We start from the raw sequence: 17,962 nt of genomic DNA, 5'->3' as shown, positions 1-17,962 counted from the left end.
AGAAAAAGCATTCTCCTTGGAGAGATCTTTGCATTTTAAGCTTACTCAGTCCAAGTGTCTCAGGTAGTTGTTTTTTTTTGTTTGGGCCTTATGTAAAAGGTCAGAAGGCTTTCCTCCTCTTCAGAAGACTAACAGGGTGTAAGCCAAGGCAAAGCATGGAGAGCTTCAGGCACACGCTGTTCCTGAAAGGCTTTTCAAGGCTGTCTTCCTAAGTAATTTCGTTTGGGCCTCTCTGCTCTGCAAAAAGGGAATGGATCGAACGAATTCACGTCCCTTTGGTTAATTCAAACTAGATGATTAGCTTAAGAGGGGAGATACCACTTGAGTTTGAGCCAATTCTGCCCTACTTGTGAAAGCAAGCTCAAAAAAACCCCAAAATGTCTGTGATCCAAATTCTAGCACTGCCAGTTCTGTTTCCATTTAAACGTAAAGCCCTGAGCAGCTGAGAAGTGTGGTTGTTGATGGATTAAGCTCCAAGAAACAGGCAGAGGCGGCAGGCTCTCTTCTGTGTTCTGTCAGGCTTGAGCACTGGCAGCACAGGTGACTGGTTTTTAGTTAACAGCTATGAAAGCAATGGCGCAGAGTTCTCGTGCTTTAGCTAAGTGCCTGTTTGGTTGCAGGGCAAGCTAGTCAGACTTTAGAATCTGGTTTAGGCAGGTGAGACTTTGCTGTGGTTTGTTTTTCTCCAAAGATCTATGGGTTTTGTAGCCTAACGGAAGCAAAAGCAACTTTAAGCTAGGTCAGGAAAGAACCTCGTGCATTAGCAGACTCTCCTTTAGTGACCTTTGAGTCCATTTTGCTGTTGGCATTCAAACTGTTTAAAAAAAGGAAAAAGATTTTGCTGCTTGTGTTTGATTCTCAAACCCCAAGATTTCTTGAAATATACTGTTAGTGTGTGGAGACGATGAAAGCGTGATGTTACATATAAAATTTTGCTTTTGTATCTGTAAAGGGATTCTGCGAAGTGCTACGTAATTACATATGAGCATGCATTCTTACGAATTGACTGATGTTTTTCTCTGTATTTACGTTGTTTTCAGAATACACAGATGAGAATGCCCTGATTCCTAAGAACTCATCGGTAATTGTTAGAAGAATCCCTGTCGGAGGAGTTAAAGCTACCGGCAAAACCGATGTTATGTAAGTATCCATAAAGCATTGTATTCTTTGTTAGGGGTTTCAGTGTGTTAACTTTTTTTATGGATATTAGTTTACAGAGGCGTTCTTTCTTGTTAAAGCTGCTGTTAATTTTTGTTGGCATGGGGTAGATTTTAATGTGTCTGTCTGAAAGTGGACTTATATTTTTAGGCCTGCTGGGTCATGGGGTTCGAACTCCAACCATGGTAACTTTTAAGATTATTCTATTGGGTTTGTTCTTGGGGTTGATTGTTCTGAGACCCAAGTTGTAGATCCTGTTTCCTCGACGTGCAGAGATTCCTTATTATATGTGTTGGCTTTTATGGCTTTTATAGTAAAGACAGATACGCATTGTAGCGTAAACGCATACTTTGTTCCCGTCTCAGAAGAGCCTGATTCTCAGTGTTTGACTATTTCTGGCATTTGGGGGGGATATGGCAGGTATTCTTACGCCCCAAATCTGGGTTTTTTGCATACTAGCTATAGAGGAAAGACCAAGGTTTACCAGTTGGCGAACGATGCAAACAAGAAGTTCCATTCGTAAGCGATTCCTATGCGTTTCCTCAAGACAATGTCCGTTTCAGGCAAGAGAAAAAGAACAGTATCCTAAAGTGTATTGCCTTTTGTGCAAGTACGATGAAGGAATAGTTAATCCTTTCCAAACTTGAAACTCAGTAAGCAGTTTAGCACATTACCAAATGTTACTAGTTATCTTGCTACGTCTGTTTTTACCCTAAGCTGGTATCTGTGCTCCGGGTTTTGGTTCTGTATTCCTAAGATTTACGGAGGACAGAGAATCAGGTGTATTGATTAAAATTACAGCTATTCCAATGCAGTGCTGACTAGAGGATTACTGCTGTCATTTATGTATTCATACAGTCCAGTTCTATATCAGCTACATTAGCATTGTTTGAACGGTCATGTTTTCCAGCCGCCTTAAAGATAGGTCTCTCCACCACAATTAGTAGATATTATTAGCTTGTGGTTTTGCCATGTCTTTCTAATGTTGGTTCTCAATAAATCAAGTAGACGGATGAGTTACACTGTGTCTCGAACAAAGAGTACAGCAGCCTCCCGGTACCCACGAGGCATCTGCAAGCAAAAAACCCTGAATTTATGTGGCTCTGCATCTCAACTTTGGGCGTATTCCTGCAGTAGTTGTTGCAGTGTTTTCAGGCACCCTCTAGTAATTCTGGACACCGCAGCACTGTGCTTATAAACGTGGCCTTGTTTTGGGGGTTAATTTAAACACGTCTGCTTAGTGCTGTCTTGTCAGTGCATCCTCTGTTTCGGGCACCCTCTCCTGGTATTGTAATGCTGCCCTAAAATGAGAGGATAGATGCGGCTAGCATCAAAGGTCAGATACATACCTGTATGTATAAGGGGATAAGGAAGGAACGGCACCGCTGTTCTAGCGCTGAAAATTAACCAGGCAGATTAGCTTTCTAGTCTTTCAGCTGTGAACATTGCAGAAACAACTGGTAGAGTGGTGGATGTTTGGGAATGATGAATGTATGCTGTAATGGTGGAGAGGCCTTCAAAAATGCGTTACTCTCCTTTTAGTACGCTCTTGAAGGTAAATGTATGAAGAATCCATGCTGTGGTAATCTAAAGGATGTCCTTGTCCTTCCTCACCTTCAGGAAGTACGTGGCTGTCGTTGCGAGCCTGGTGGTGTTCTAGCAGTGGCAGGGAGCGTGCGCCTTTCTATTTGTACACCAGTTGCACAGCAGCCTTTGAATTGCCTCTGCTCATGGGACACTTTGGATGATGTGTGAATTGTTTGTTAACGACATCAATGGTTGCATGGCGGATTCATGATGAGTAGCGTGCAGATACAGATCAATGAGTATGTGGAATCTCAGCAAGTTTTCAAATTTAATAAATATTTCCTAAAATATCGTAGCATTTTCAAGATTATCTTGAAGCAAATTCTGGCAACCAAGACCTTTTTTTTTTGTCACAGGTCTCCTAAATCGCACAAAGGCCTAGGACCTGCTTTCAGGTGACATTTCTACTACTGTTTTTAGTCCATATAGCATATGTAACACATTTAGTGGTTTGGCACTTTCATGGCTAAGATATCTGAACACAGTGCTTGGGCTTCCACAGAGAAACACTGTTCTAAAGACGATGCTGCTGACATTGTTGTTATTTGTCAGATGACTGATTTTTTTCACTTAAGTACACTTTTCACTTAAGACACTTTGGAAGTGTCTAGACTATCACTGTTCTTTCTTAGAAACTAAAGGACTCCATCTGGTACCTATTTGTAATACTAGCGATACACAGATTGGCTAAAGTTACCTTCGTATTTTGATGGTTGATTATTTATGAACACAAAACTGTAGTACAGACTTCCTGGTTTTGATACTTATGTAGCAGAGACAAACTATCTGAGGACTTCCCCTTGCACGGTCGTGTTCTATATCTGTAAGCCTTAGAGTAATTTGTGACAAAGTAGAAATGGGATTCTGGGGGGTTTTTTTAGTTGCACTGAATGTACCAAGAGACAACGGTTTATGTATATGAGTAAATTTCCAGATTCACTCGACTATCAGAACATAAAGTTTTGATGTTCAGGTTTTATAATCTGTTTTCAGTGCTTTATGTTTTTGGTACAAGTGCTGTATTTGAAGTTCTGATCACCTTTATTTCTTCTTCTAGAAGTCAAACTGAGCCAGTAAGTGGAACATCAAAAGCAGTATATAAAAACACAGTCTCACACTTTTTGCTGCACGCTGCACTTAAGGTAGCCTTGGATTAATTTTCCAAACATTAACTTAATAGCTTTTCCAGTAAAACATAGTATATGTTGTAAATACAATGTATTTGATTCAGCATAGTAGAAACGGAGTAATGCCATCATTTGCACAGTTCTATCTAATGTGAATATTGGTGTTTGTGCCTAGTAATGCATTGTATTTCATACTGGATATGCTAGACTATTTCCTGAACGACTTTGTGTTGTACAGATAATGTACAATCGTTTTTAGATCACGTAGGTTCAAGGTTTGCACAACTGAACATGGTTTTTGAAAATGTTATCAAAAACCACTGAGAAACCATTATTGTTAAACATGGTACTGTTTCTTACTTTTGACTCGGGGGTTCAAACAAATACCAAAACCAACATGTCCCACACGTTTTGAGGACAGTTCTGTGCAGCTAAATGCTTCCTTTTCATGTCCTTAAAGACTTGGGTATTTGTTCCTGAAACTGTATAATTGAAGCGATATTGTTTGAGTGCATAACTGAGTGCATAACTGTCTTTAATAGATTGCTGTGAATTTAAATATCGTTGCTACACAAAGTGGTATTCTAAAGTCCTACATTTGACCTTTCCGCTTTATCAGATGAAGCAGTTTAGTTTAATAGTTTGTCTGCAAATGAAAATACGTAAAACCCAGTGTACAAATTTTGGCACAAGGTTAGAGCCTGGTGCATTTGTAAAGGGTAAAATCCCTGTCATTTTTCTTAACCTCCGCCTGCAGTACGTTTTTGGATCTGGGTGACTTCAGGGCTGGATGCTGCTTTAATTTCCCAAAGGCTAAGCTTTTCTTTAGGATACTGCCACTTTGAATTTACATTTGGAAAAGGGGCAGCGTTTTTCTTCAGGTTTGAAGACACTGTCGTTCTGCTGCTAAAACAGAAATAAGTAACACAAGGAAATACTTGGCTGATTAGTTTACAAACCACACTGAAAAGAAGTTTCCTGTAGTGATGCTTCCTTTTCAAATAAATATTTTTTAAAAATCCTTTTTAGCTGAAAATTGATAGCTTCCTTACCCCTTCGACTTTTAAGCAGCTGTGAGCATTTGACAAGGGTCCCTCTCTGAGATATTCTGGAGCAATAAGTTGATCTCCAGCGGGTTTGGTTAGTTTAGCTTCTTCTCCTTAACCACATAGGCACTCTTAAGCTGTCACAGGTTTGGACTTTGTTTTGAACAAATACCAACTACACTAGGTTGGAAATGGCTCTTTCAGTGACACTCGGAGGATATAGTGCAGACTGTCAGACTACAGTAGAGGTTAACTATTGCTCTGTTTTTGATTGTAGAACTTGAATGTGAGTTTAATTTTTTGTGAACAGATTGATGACTCTTCTGCATCTATTTCTCTGGCCCAGCTGACTAAGGTACATATATATTCCTAAAAAAAAGTGTTTGCTTTGTATTTTTAAATCTTATACTGTGATCTATAGCTGGAGAACTGTTGTCATGTGAACAAATCTTTAATTTAATTTTTAATAATTTAAAGTATTTCTTTTAACTTTAAAATGTGTGTATATTTTGATACTATCCTGGTAAAGAGTAGTTGCCAGTTTGGGAAGATAGAAGGGGGAGGACCTTATCAGCCGCAACGTAATGTTGCAGTATTACTCATCTTCAAGACACAAAGAAGAAGCACTTCAGAAGCTGTTTACCGTTTTTCATACTTTTCGTTCATTTTGCATTGGAAAGTAACACAATTTTCACAGAAGAATTTAATTGGCTGTAAGTGACGGACATTTCAGGGGGGTTTGCAAGAGCCAAAATAGAAGCGTTTCTGGAACACGGACAACTGCATGGCTATTTTTGAATTTCTAGGCACTACAGTTATAGATCCATGCTTTGAATGCTGCACAATTTCATACACTGTAGTATATATACAGTGGACAACACAATCTAATTTGTTTGATCGCAGACTGTGTAAATTGTGTAAATGCACCTAATTGTTTACAGGAAAATACTGATGCGTATGGGTGGCATATTAGCAAACGTGACCTTCTGAAACTGTTGTAATGCCATGTTTTGCTATGGAACTGCTTGCATTTTTTGCTCAACAACATGTAACTTTGTCTGGGAAAGCACTAGGGATTGCACTTTGTGAAAAGGCGTAGTGCTAGCCAATTAAATTACTAGTCTTTAAAGTTACAAAGATTAGAGAAGGCAGGGCCTAATGCAGAGGAGCTAGTCCTTTCTTCTGAAAATAAAGGCTGGAGTTCCTTTCCCAGAAAGAAAAATCTCTTCCCACTGGTAACTTCTTCCCTCTCTCACTGCAGAAATTAAATTGTGGACATTTGGTAAGAAAAAAAAAATAGTTTGGAAGGTAGCCACCAGGAGAAATTGGTCTCTGTTAGCGCTGTCCCTAAACATGTCCTTGGTTCTGTAAACTCAGGTGAAGTTTTACTCTAAAATGTGAAAAACTGTCCAAGTGGTGTACACATTTAAGCTTTTGAGAAAATGTAAGTATTTCAGAAAAATAGAGGAACATAAGATAAAGCAGCTCCAGACGGTTCCTTACTCTAACCTCCTCAGTGCAGACTGGCTTAGCATGGAGGCAATGTGTTGTAAAAAGTTTTCTGTTTTATTATGCATTAAATGCCATCTTGAATTTTGGTCTATTCCTAGTAATGTCTTGTGGGTTTTGGATGTGTTTTGTAAACGGCTTGGGTTCAAACAAATTAGTCAAGTATCTGTAAAGTCTTCTGTAAATGTTAATGGAAATGACTTCATAGATGTCGATCTGGATTATGTTACAGTTGAGAAAAAGCTGTGTATATGAAACAGCCCTTTAACAAAATGCTGAAACAAGTTGGTTGCTTTTGTGAATGAATGCATCTAAAACCAAAACCATGAGTGGTTGATCTGAATGATAGGTGCTTGAGGGTCCAAATCATTTACAGTCACTCCCTTAGACCCTGCTTGTATCTGTACTAGTGTGTAATAAAAACATTTGAACAAATACTACTTTAAAAAAATCAGCTGGCTTCAATAATTTGAAGATCCAGTTCTGCATAACATTTATATTACAATTTGTATGTTAAAAGGACACGGTCAACTGGAAAAAAACTGCAGGTTTTGCTTATTGTAGTTAACTTGCTTCCTATGAAGAAGTTAGTGGGGGGGAACATGAAGAGCCTAAGGTTTTGAGTGGCCAGGAATGCTCTTTTCAAGTAGGTTAACAGGCACATAAACAGCCTGTGATGATGTAAGGACTCCCCAGAACATCTTTTGGACAACTCTGTTTCATATAAGCAGCTGTTTTCATGCAACCTCAGCTGGCGTTGTGCTGCTCTTTACAGGGTTGGGTGAGTGGTGTTCTCTTTGGCAGTGTGGGCTTAAATGTGTTTCTAATGTATGTGTCAAATAATTACCTGTTAAACAGAGTGCCAATCTGGCTGAAGCCAATGCTTCCGAAGAAGATAAAATAAAAGCTATGATGCTACAGTCTTGCCAGGAATATGATCCAATCAAGTAAGTGTTGATAATGTCAAATCTGTTCTTTGAAGATTATGGAAAGATTGTAGAGAAGTTTGTTTTAACGAGAGAGACACGTGCATACCTTTTTCTTCTTTGCCCCAAACCCTTTTAGTTACATGCAGAAACCCTGGGGTCCACCTCCACCATCATCTGCTTGCTTTCGTTGCGGAAAACCTGGCGACTGTATAAAGAACTGCCCAACAAATGGGGTAAGACTGTGGGGGACTTCTGGTGTTCCTTAGCTTTTCATTTTTTTACCTTGGCAGTTACGTAACAAATCCATGAATACTCATATTAAGAATTGTTTCTCTTGGGGTGAAAGACAGAGGTTCATATGGCAATGTTGCAAAGCCCTTCAAAATCCAAGGGAAACCTGGCATTATAAATGTAAACTTTTCTTTTTTCTAGGTCATAGACATTAAGTATGTCCACAGATCTTGCTCTGTGCACTTTCATGCATATTTTTATATATTTCAATATTACTGGAAATGTTTCTGGTTTTAACTCTGTTTAATGACAGTTCACAGTTTTTAGTATTTCATGTAAAACCAAGATGTTTCTGTTGACCCCATCTATTGAATATTTGTGCTCTGAATTGCGCTTTGGAGGAGGAGCGGGTTTGTATCTCTTTTCTGAGGGGATGGTGAGCTAAGGGATATTTCACCCTTAAAGAACCTGAACTTAAGCCAAAGAATGGAATGAGTTCAAAACACTGCTCAAGCCTTTGGAACATCCTGGCTATATTCATTTAGGAAAATAAGTATTTTAGTCGAGCAACCCTTATGCTGGGTAAAAGGAGAGGATTAAAGGCCTCTGCTGCTTAAAATAATCATTGAAATGTCATTTTAAGTGTGGGTCTTAAAAGGGGATATGTCTGCATTTCTTTTCTTAACAGGACAAAAATGTTGAGCCTGTTCCCAGAATTAAAGAGCACAGGAATTCCAAGGAGTTTCATGATGGAGGTGAAAGACCCCAATACAAAGGGTGCTATGCTGACAAACACTGGAAAATACGCGATACCAACTATTAATGCGTAAGTATGGAATTAATTGGACTGGCCAAAAAGTGAGCGAGAGAAACCATGCGTGCATGTCTGAGTGGCTATGCAACCAAGTTGGCCAGCATCTGTAATTACGGGGCAGGAAGCACTGTCATTGTGCTTAACCATAGAATCTGTGATACTTTTGAATATTAAAATAGGGTGGTCCTGCTGTTCGTGCCCCTGGAAGTTGGTTAAACGTGTGGTATACTAAGAATCTGTATTTCTGCAAAACATTTCAGTAGTGTTTGCAGTGGAGTCGTTCTCTCTGAAAGCTCGTTTTGCTTTTGGTTTATGTTTCAAAGGCTTCTTGCAAAATTTAACAAGTAGCTGTTGGACTGAGATTTCCGCCCCCTCTGACTTTTATCAAATCCCATGTGTAAAACAGACTGAAGTTTTCCTGTTGCTATAAACTAAGAAAATACTGCTGTGTGCTGACAGGAGTGGCTGTTTTAAAATGCACTTGGTAGCACTTCTGTGTTTCTGTCATGGATCTCGTTTTGTAGGAAATAGACTTCTTCCATTTATAAAATGTAGTTACTCGGAGACGAACTTTACCCTGAGCCTGCAATTTACATTTACCCTCTGGCAAAGGAGAGGTGGGATTCATTTCTCTCATAGAAAATGATATAGCCAACTCTGGTGACTTACTGTGGTCTGCAACAAACGGATAGTTAGGCATTTAATCCACATTCTTCTCCACGGGAGAGTTGGTTAAAACCTTCAGAACTCAAGCCTACTAATGGTTTTTTGAGATGTCTATCAGGTTCCCGTACAAAGACAACCAGCATTACCAAGTCTTCTGGGCCCCCAAGGACAAGCAATACCCACAACTGGTGTCCTAGTTTCGGCAGGGATAGGGTAAAATTTCTTCCTAGTGCTGTGTTTTGGATTTAGTATGAGGAGAATGGTGATAACACACTGATGTTTTCAGTTGTTGCTAAGTGCCCTCCTAGTCCAAGGACAGTTCCCGTGCCTACTGACTGAGCTAGGTACACAAGATGGGAGGGAACATAATCAGGACAGCCAGCCCAGCTGGCCAATGGGGTATTCCATGCCATGTGACGTCATGCTCAGGATATGAACGGTAGGCGTGATCCAGGAAGTACCGATCGCTACTTGGTTATCGGTCAGCGCGGGTGGTGAGCAATTGCATTGTGCATCACTCATTTTGTATATTCTATCATTATTTATTATCATTATTCTCCCTTTTCTGTTCTATTAAACTGTCTTTATCTCAACCCACGAGTGTTTCTCACTCTTACCCTTCCGATTCTCTCCCCGTCCCACTGGGGGGGCGGGGGCAGTGAGTGAGCGGCTGCATGGTATTTGGCTGCCTGCCAGGTTAAACCACGACACTGGTAAGTAACTGTAACTTCAGAATTTCTTTAAAAAAATTACCTTCAGAGGAACTGAATGGGATTTCTTTCTTTTTCCTCTCCCCACTCCAAAAGGTCATCCAATGAGAGCCAGTCCAGTTCGCTCAGCAGGTGGCAGACCAGGCTGGGAAGTGTAGGTATTCTACAGAAATTCAATAGATGACTCCTTGTCACCTGTTAAAAGAGGCTGTATAACGCATAACTTATACAACAGCTGATTTATAATGAAGCAAGTATGCACAGATAGTTGTGGAGAATCCAAGTGGTAATTAATTTTTAAATGGCTTCATTTGAATTGGCTTTTACAAAGGGCATCTGTGCTTCCACTAAGGTTATTTAAAATAAAACTCCGGTACATGACTGAAAACAGGACTCTGAGAAATGAACGCTTTTTGAGGAAACCATAATTGCCTATAAAAATTAAAGATAATTAAAGGATCAGATGGAAAGCCACCTTTTCCATTACTGGCTGAATAGGGCTGAAGAAATTGGTTTCCCAATAGGAATCAGCCTCCAACATTCTTTTTTTAACAACTTAGTTGATACTGCATGAGCAAATGGTTGGAAAAGTCAACACTGTTCTTTTATGACAATTTTGAATTTCTTCAATTTAGTCATCTCACATAGCCAAGACGCTTTCTCTCAGTTGGAGAGAGAGGAGTCTGTTTTACCTATTACTGCAGCGTCAAGCTAGTCCTTCCTTTCGCTATATGTTTGTTATAGACAGATTGTAAGAGTGCATTGTGTTTATAAAATCTTAAAGGTAAATCAAAAGAAAAACCAGGATCCATCCCACAGGTTGTCTGATATCTCCAATTCAGTCAGCAAGAAAACAACAATTCAGGGACAGGACCAGGCCAAATACCTCATGATGAGGCAACAACATAGGAAGCGTATGTGGAAGAAGTTAAAAGAAGTTCCAGAGAAGATTAGTTAATATCTGTGCAGTACTTGGAAGATCAGAAGTGTGATGTATTAAGTGTATCAAGGAGTGGCAGAGGAGCAGTGGGCACTTGGCCCACGGGAGATGGGAGTCTCTTTCAAGTGTGGGCAGCCTCCATCCACAGGTGCAAAGCTGAGTATAAGGAGAGAAGACTGAATGAACTGTTGGGGGTGAGGATGTGGAAGGCAAGTATGAGGATCAGGAAATGAGCGTAGTCTCTAATGAACAGAAAGCAGGGAGAAAAATGCTTAAGTTGGCAGGATGCCATTGGCCTCCCTTATCTAGGGAGGAGTTTTACAGAGAACAACGGAGACTTAAAGAGGAGGAAGTATTTGGCTCAATGAAGTTGCCTCGTTTTTCACGTTTGTATTTCAACAGCGTATCGGACTGCAGTTACACTAAAGTGCATCTGACATAAGGAAAAATGACAGTGTTTTTTCCAATAGAATTTTTCGTTGCAGATAGTAAGCATGCATAACTAAAACAAGACAAATGGAATTGAAAAATGTTATCAAATTCCTCAATTTGCAGTAGCATTATGTCAGCAGCTGAAAGAAGCTTTGACATAAGCGTATGGAGAGGAGAAAAAACCCAAACCAAATTTGGGAGGAAAAAAATTGGGGAGAATGACTGTTTTGAATTAACTTCATTTCTTTTTCTGTGTGTTGTGGTTTTTTCCAGGTCCAAGTCTCCTTATAGTGCTTCACCTTACTCTACAAGTTCGTCTACCTGCTCCACATCAAGATCAGGTTCTTCCCGCACTCGCTCCTACTCTCGCTCATTTAGTCCTTCCCATTCTCGTTCCTACTCGCGATTGCTGCCGTATCCAAGAAGAGGCAAAGGGAAGAGGCGTAACTATCGTTCTAGGTCAAGGTCACACGGTTATCAGCGTTCAAGGTCAAGGTCACCCCCATACAGAAGATGCCATTCACGGTCAAGGTCTCCAGTATTTAGAGGCCAGTCTCCCACTAAACAGACTATACCTCAAGGGGAAGGAGGAAGGGAGTATTTTAACAGATACAGAGAAGTTCCACCATATGATCTGAAAGCTTACTATGGCAGATCTCTTGACTGTAGAGATCCATTTGAAAAGGCAAGGTACCGGGAATGGGAAAGGAACTACAGAGAATGGCATGGAAAGTTTTACAAGGGCTATGCTGTTGGCGCTCAACCTCACCCTCCAGTAAACAGAGAGAACTTTTCTCCAGGTAGGTTTGGTCCACCTGGGACCAGACAAGAGAATTCACCATATGCTCGGGGACGTAGGGAGGATTATCCTGCTTGGCAGAGCCACCAAAATCACAATATAGCTGGAAATTACCCTGAAAAACCTTCTGAAAGAGAGAGCCATGGCATCAAGGATCCTACCAAATCAAAAGAGAAGGAGGTGAAAAATCCACTAGGAGATGGCCAAGGAAATAAGCATAAAAAGAGAAGAAAAAGGGATGAGGATGAAGGATTTCCCAATACTGAGTTGTTAGCAGGTGCGAGAAAACCAAGAGAGCCAGTTCCAGCAGAAGACGTTAAAATGGACTCCCTGTTCATGGCCCAAGCAGAGATGATGCCACCCCTGTGAGAGATGAGCCTATGGAAGCAGATTCTATTGCTTTCAAACCGATGTCTGAAAAGGAGAAAAAAGAGAAGGATAAGCCAAAAGCAAAAATTGACAAGACAAAGCGGAAAGTAGAAGTGGCTGTTCCTCCTAAGACAGACAATATAATAAAACTAGCTAAAGCTTCCTCGAATGGAAATCTCCTCGAACGGAAGAGAGAAAGCAAGAAGAGAGAAGGGAAGAGAGAAAGCAAGGATTTAAAGAACCTGACTTGCTGCCCTGATATTGCTCATTTACATCAGTTATAGTGTTTGTGATTAAGTTTAGGGTTAGGGTTAGGGTTAGGGCTCAGTGTTACGGTGAGGGTTAGGTTTAGGGTTAGGGTTAACATTAGGGTTAGGGCTTATCATTAGGGTTATGGTTAGGGGCAGGGGTTAGGTTTAAGGTTAGGGTTAGGGTTAGGTTTAGGGTTAGGCTTAGGGTTATCGTTAGGGTTAGGGATAGGGTTGGGGTTAGGATTATGGTTTGGGTTTAGGGTTAGGGATTGGGTTAGGGTTTCATTTTAGGGTTAGGTTTAGGGTTAGGGTTAGGGCTTGGGGTTAAGGTTAGGGTTAAGGTTAGGGTTAGGGTTAGGGTTAGGGTTTGGGTTAGGGTTTGGGGTTAGGGTTTAGGGTTAGGGTTAGGGCTGGGGTTCGGGCTGGGGTTCAGGGTTAGGGTTAGAGTTCGGGATATGGGTTAGGGTTAGGGTTAGAATTAGGGTTAGGGCTTATCATTAGGGTTATGGTTAGGGGTTAGGGTTAGGGTTAGGTTTAGGGTTAGGCTTAGGGTTATCGTTAGGGTTAGGGAGAGGGTTGGGGTTAGGATTATGGTTTGGGTTTAGGGTTAGGGATCAGGTTAGGGATTCATTTTAGGGTTAGGGTTAGGGTTAGGGCTTAGGGTTATGGTTAGGTTTAGGGTTAGGGTTAGGGTTAGGTTTAGGGTTAGGCTTAGGGTTATCGTTAGGGTTAGGGAGAGGGTTGGGGTTAGGATTATGGTTTGGGTTTAGGGTTAGGGATCAGGTTAGGGATTCATTTTAGGGTTAGGGTTAGGGTTAGGGCTTAGGGTTATGGTTAGGTTTAGGGTTAGGCTTAGCGTTTGGGTTAGGGTTTAGGGTTAGGGTTTAGTTTTAAGGTTAGGGTTAGGGTAAAGGTTAGTGTTAGGTTTAAGGTTAGAGTTAGGGCTGAGGTTCAGGGTTAGGGTTAGAGTTTGGGATACGGGTTAGGGTTTGGCGTTAGGGTTAGCATTAGGGTTAGGGCTTATTAGGGTTAGGGTTAGGGTTAAGGTTAGAGTTAGGGCTGGGGTTCAGGGTTAGGGTTAGAGTTTGGGATACGGGTTAGGGTTTGGGGTTAGGGTTAGCATTAGGGTTAGGGCTTATCATTAGGGTTAGGGTTAGGGTTAAGGTTAGAGTTAGGGCTGGGCTTCAGGGTTAGGGTTAGAGTTTGGGATACGGATTAGGGTTTGGGGTTAGGGTTAGGGTTAGGGTTAGGGATTAGTGTTATGGTTAGGGGTTATGGTTGGGTTTATGCTTATGGGTTAGGATTTCAGTTTGGGTTAGGGTTAGCATTAAGTATTAGGATTAGGTTTAGGGTTAGGGTTGCAGTTTAGTTTTAGGGTTAGGTTTCGCATTAGGGTTAGGGTGAGGTCTCACGGTTATGGTATTAGGTTTGTGATAGCGTTAGGGTTAGGGCTTAGTGTTATGGTTAGGGGTTACATTGGGTTTACGCTTATGGGTTAGGATTTCAGTTTGGGTTAGGGGTAGCATTAATTTTTAGGGTTAGGGTTTAGGTTTAGAGTTGCGGTTTAATTTTAGGATTAGGTTTCGCATTAGGTTTAGGGTGAGGTGTTATGGTTACGGTATTAGGTTTGGGGTAGCATTAGGGTTAGGGTTAGAGTTAGGGTTAGGGTCATTAGGGTTCAGGTTGGGGTTCAGGGTTAGGGTTAGGGTTCGGGATTACGGTTAGGGGTCGGGGTTAGGATTAGCATCAGGGTTAGGGCTTAAAATTAGGATTAGGGGTTAAGGTTAGGGTTATGGTTGGGGTTAAGGTTAGGGTTATGGTTGGGGTTAGGGTTAGGCCTAGGGTTATCGTTGGGGTTAGGATTATGGTTCAGGTTTAGTGTTAGGGATAGGGTTATGGTTTCGTTTTAGGGTTAGGGTTAGCGTTAGGGTTAGGGCGTAGGGTTACAGTTAGGGATAGGCTTAGCGTTAGGGTTAGGGTTTGGGTTAGGGGATAGGGTTAGGGTTTAGTTTTAGGGTTAGGGGTAGGGGTAGGGGTAGGGTTGTGGTGATGTCTTAAGATTACGGTTTGAGGTTGAGTTAGCATTAGGGTTACGGTTAGAATTAGGGGTTCGGTGTTATGTGAGGGTTAGTTTTATGGTTCCGTTTAGGTTTAACGTTAGGGTTATGCCAAAGTGTTAGTGTTACGGTTTGATGTTAGGGTTAGGGTTACGGTTTGGGGTTAGGGTTAGCGTTAGGATTTTGTTTTAGGGTGAGGTTTTGCCTTAGGGTTAGGGTTAGGGCTAGGGTTAGCTTTATGATTCAGGTTAGGCTTAAGGTTAGGTTACGGTTAGGGTTAAGTGTTTGGTTTAGGGTTAAGTGTTAGGCTTAGGGTTAGGTTTAAGTGTTAGGTTTAGGGGTAGGGTTAGGGTTAAGGTTAGAGTTAGGGTTAGGATTAGAGTTAAGGGTTAGAGTTAGGATTCAGTGTTAGGGTTAGGGTGAGGTCTTAATGTTACGCTTAGGGTTTACAGGTAGCGTTAGGGTTAGGTTTAGGGTTAGTGTTAGCGTTAAGGTTAGGGTTAGGGTTTAAGATTGGGTTCAGGGTTAGAGATAGGGTTCGGTATTGGGGTTAGCGTTAGTATAAGGGTGAGGTCTTAGTGTTACAGTTAGGGTTTACGGGTAGCATTAGGGTTAGGGTTAGAGTTAGGGTTAGGGTCATTACGTTAAGGTTAGGGTTGGGGTTCAGGGTTAGGGTTAGGGTTTGGGATTAGGGTTAGGGTTCGGGGTTAGGGTTAACATTAGGGTTAGAGCTTTATGATTCAGGTTAGGCTTAAGGTTAGGTTAGGGTTAGGGTTAGGGTTAAGTGTTCAATTTAGGGTTAAGTGTTAGGGTTAGGGTTAAGGTTAGAGTTAGGCTTAGGACTGGAGTTAAGGGTTAGAGTTAGGGTCCAGTGTTAGGTTTAGGGTGAGGTCTTAATGTTACGCTTAGGGTTTCCGGGTAGCATTAGGGTTAGGTTTAGGGTTAATGTTAGGGTTAAGTTTAGGGTTAGGGTTTAGGGTTAGGATTGGGGTTCAGGGTTAGAGTTAGGGTTCGGTATTGGGGTTAGAGTTAGTATTAGGGTGCGGTCGTAGTGTTATGCGTAGCGTTTACGGGTAGCATTAGGGTTAGGTTTAGGGGTTAGGGTTAGGTTGGGGTTCGGGGTTAGGGTTAGGTTGGGGTTCAGGGTTAGGGTTAGGGTTCAGGATTAGGGCTAGAGTTCGGGGTTAGGGTTAGCATTAGGGTTAGGGGTTAACGTTAGGGTTAGGCGTTAAGGTTAGGGTTATGGTTAGGGGTTAGGTTTAGGGTTAAGGTTAGGGTTATGTTTAGGGTTAGGGTTAGGCTTAGGGTTAGCATTAGTTTTACGGTTGGGTTTAGGATGGTTCGGGTTTAGGGTTAGGGATAGGGTTAGGGTTAGAGTTAGGGTTAGGTTTACGGTTAGGGTTAGCATTTGGGTTAGTGTTCGGGTTAGGGTTGGGGTTCAGGTTTAGGGTTAGGTTTCGCTGTTAGGCTTAGGGTAAGGGTGAGGTCTTAGTGTTATGCATAGGGTTTACGGGTAGTGTTAGGGGTTCGAGTTAGGGTGAGGGTTTGGTGTTAGTGTTAGGATTGGGGTTCTTATTCTTGATCCTCTCTCCCTCTCTTTCTCTCTCTCATTTTAATTACAAATTATTATTATTATTATTATTATTATTATTGGTGTTATTATTGTTATTATTACTATTATTATTATTATTGGTGTTATTATTGTTGTTATTATTATTATTATTATTGTTATTATTGTTATTATTGGTGTTATTATTGGTAATATTATGGTATTATTGGTGTTACTATTATTACTGTTACTAGTATTACTATTATTGCTATTATTATTTTATTTCAAGTATTAAACTCTTCTTATCTCTACCCGTGAGTTTTTTTGCTTTTGCTCTTCTGATTCTCTCCCCCATCCTGTTGCTGGGGGGAGGGCGAGTGAGCGGCTGTGTGGTGCTTAGTTGCCGACTGGGGTTAAACCATGACAGGGGTCCACCACAAAGATGGTTGCCATTCTGTCACATCCTCTGAGCTAAAACTGGCTCATCCTGGGACATGGTGCCCCCCACGCACGCAACCTGCAGTCCAGAAGTACCCCTGAAAAGACCTCGATGGCCTGCATTAACACACCGGCATGCACTTCAGATGTAAACACTGCCAAGTCATCTCTTATTTGCAACAGATACGGAGGACCAAATTCTGCAAATCTAGCCTTACTTCTACTGAAACTTTCCTTACAGACAGCTCATCTTCTCTTTTTGTAAACTCTAGTGAAGACCTGTTCTAGCGCAAAGGCTTGAACCCCGCCTACGGTGAAGAAGCCCCAGTTTTCTTTCCTCACTGCTGTCTTGCTTCCCAAAAATCAATCAATACCAAAAGCTCTGTGTGAACATTGCATAAAAAAGCCAATAGCAAATGCTTTTACTTGCTACTAGTTTTGTCAGGGAAGGAACTAGCTTCTCCCGCTAGTTTTGCTACAGTTGCATGACCTTTAAAGACACCACTTCTTACCTTTGCTACGCCAATACAGCCTCACAGCTCAGCAAAATCATACTGCAGGTAGGAAACCTTCACCATACAAAGACAGGCACGCTACAGGAATACGTCACTCTCAAAGAACAGACTCTTGCAACCACTCCTCCCTTTGCTTAGCAAAGTTTAGGGCGTGTTAGAAAACAACAACAACAACAACAAAGCAGGGTTCTCTCTCACATTTTACGGAGCCCATGATATCAGCTGTTCAACATTAAGTCCAACTCCAGCCTGAACCCCAGAATAAGAAATGCCATCTTAAAATTTCTGGAAAAAGGGAGGGCTTTGAAGCGGCAAGACCAGAGAACGTTCACGAAAGCACCGTCATGGAAGTACACATCCCTTATCACAGACCAACTGCACGGTGACCTAAGTGAGTGACGTTGTCTGCTCATTTGCAGCTCAGGGTCTCTTTTTTCATTAGCGCCGAGCACGTAGGTTGGAATTGGAGCTGAGAAGAAAACCATATGCAGTCAGTCTGGTCTCGTTCAAGTTCACATTTACTAGGAATCACAGCAGGTCCCATCTGTCTCTCCAGACCCCACCACCACTTCTGTGCAGCGTCCCAAGGAGCAATAAGCGCAGAACAAGAAACCTTCCTTCAAAATAAGGCCCACAGCCTGCTCTTTCAACAGGACGCACAGAGCACCAGCTGAGAACAACCTCTGCTTTAACTATGCCTAGCTCCGCTGCCTACGTAAGGAGACCAGCTCCTAAATGATCCCTAGCCCTAAAACCACAGATCTTCCCTAGGGCAATGCTAAGGAAATACCAGAGCCCAGGGAAACCTGGTCACTCAGCTTAAGTTGTCGGGGAG

This window comes from Calonectris borealis, unplaced genomic scaffold (assembly GCF_964195595.1).
Source record: "Calonectris borealis unplaced genomic scaffold, bCalBor7.hap1.2 HAP1_SCAFFOLD_73, whole genome shotgun sequence".
NCBI lineage: Eukaryota > Metazoa > Chordata > Aves > Procellariiformes > Procellariidae > Calonectris > Calonectris borealis.
Note: the sequence above shows the minus strand (reverse complement) of the source record.